Raw genomic sequence first — 1,868 nt, 5'->3', positions numbered from 1 at the left:
TCTTATCACAATCCATACATATACATACATCAATTGTATAAAGCACATCCGTACATTCTTTGCCCTAATCATTTTCAAATCATTTGCTCTCCACTTAAGCCCTTTGTATCAGGTCCTCTTTTCCCCCCTCCCTCCCCGCTCCCTCATGAGCCCTTGATAATTTATAGATTGTTATTTTGTCATATCTTGCCCTATCCGGAGTCTCCCTTCCCCCCCTTCTCTGTTGTCCGTCTCCAAGGGAGGAGGTCACATGTGGATCCTTGTAATCAGTTCCCCCTTTCCAACCCACTCACTCTCTACTCTCCCAGTATCACCCCTCACACCCCTGGTCCTGAAGGTATCATCCACCCTGGATTCCCTGTGCCTCCAGCTCCCATATGCACCAGTGTACAACCTCTGCCCTATCCAGTCCTGCAAGGTAGAATTCGGATCATGGTAGTTGGGGGGGGTGGGGGGGAAGCATCCAGGATCTGGAGGAAAGCTGTGTTCTTCATCGGTACTACATCGCACCCTGACTGACCCATCTCCTCTCCTAAACCCCTCTATGGGGGGATCTCCAGTGGCTGACAAATGGACTTGGGTCTCCACTCTGCACTTCCCCCTTCATTCACTATGGTATATGTGTGTGTGTGTGTATTTAAAAAAAATTTTTTTTTGCATGATGCCTTATACCTGCTCCCTTTGGCACCTCGTGATTGCACAGGCTGGTGTGGTTCTTCCATGTGGGCTTTATTGCTTCTGAGCTAGATGGCTGCTTGTTCACCTTCAAGCCTTTAAGATCCCTGACACTATCTCTTTTGATAGCCGGGCACCATCAGCTTTCTTCGCCACATTTACTTGTTCACCCGCTTTGGCTTCAGCAGTTGTGTCGGGAGGGTGAGCATCGTAGAGTGCCAATTTAATAAAAGAAACTATTCACTTATTGAGTGCTTCAGCAGTTGTTTTTTTTCTGAGTTGTTTGTCTTTTTCAATCTACACAGATATTTTTCTTAATGCCTGGAAGGTCAAATTTATATAAGTGCTATACAATAAGATTAAAGTGGAAACTAAATGAAACAACAAAATGGGTCACTATGAAGAACACAGGATCCCCAGTGGTACCATTGGATAAGTATTGGACTGCTAACCATGAGGTCAAGGTTCAAACCCACCAGCACCTAAGGACAAAGATGACATTACCTGTTTCTATAAAACTGTATAGCTGTGCAAGCCCTATGTGGGGTTGCTTGAATCAGAATTGGCTGGATGGCAATTTTTTGCTGTTATTTGAAAGATCTGTATATCACTACCAGTGGCAGTTACATAAGCTCTGTCAACTTGAACAAACGGGTCATAACCAATGATTCATCTGTGTGGACATGGCCTTCTCCTGAGGATTCTTGGAACTCCTGTCTTCCTCCCTGGAGGTGGGCCACACACTCTCTCTGCTTCACATTCTGTTGACAAGCCACCTGAAGCTATACTGATGGCAGCCAGAGCCCTGGAGCTAGAGGAGCCACACGGGGAGCAGAGTTAGTGCTGAGATGCTTCCACAAGAGTTTTCACCCACTGGCCTGTGATCTTCCTGCTTTAAGCATCATCACGTATACTGCAGGTCTATAGAAGAATTTATGAACTAGTATCAGACATATGGGCTTATATCAGATTTATAGCCTACTATTGGATTTTTGGACATAATCTGGACGGGACCAGGATGTTTGCTTAATATACAATTACACTTGGAAACAAAACTCTCTCTTACACTCATGAATGTCTCTGGATTTGTTTCTTTAATGTCAATCTAAACTAACACACTCCCTATGAATTAATTTTCATATATATATATACATATATACAAGAGAATACAAAAAACACTCTATCATGTTTTC

Source organism: Tenrec ecaudatus, chromosome 4 (genome assembly GCF_050624435.1).
Source record: "Tenrec ecaudatus isolate mTenEca1 chromosome 4, mTenEca1.hap1, whole genome shotgun sequence".
Lineage (NCBI taxonomy): Eukaryota > Metazoa > Chordata > Mammalia > Afrosoricida > Tenrecidae > Tenrec > Tenrec ecaudatus.
The sequence above is the reverse complement of the archived record's forward strand: the minus strand, read 5'-3'. Positions refer to the sequence as shown.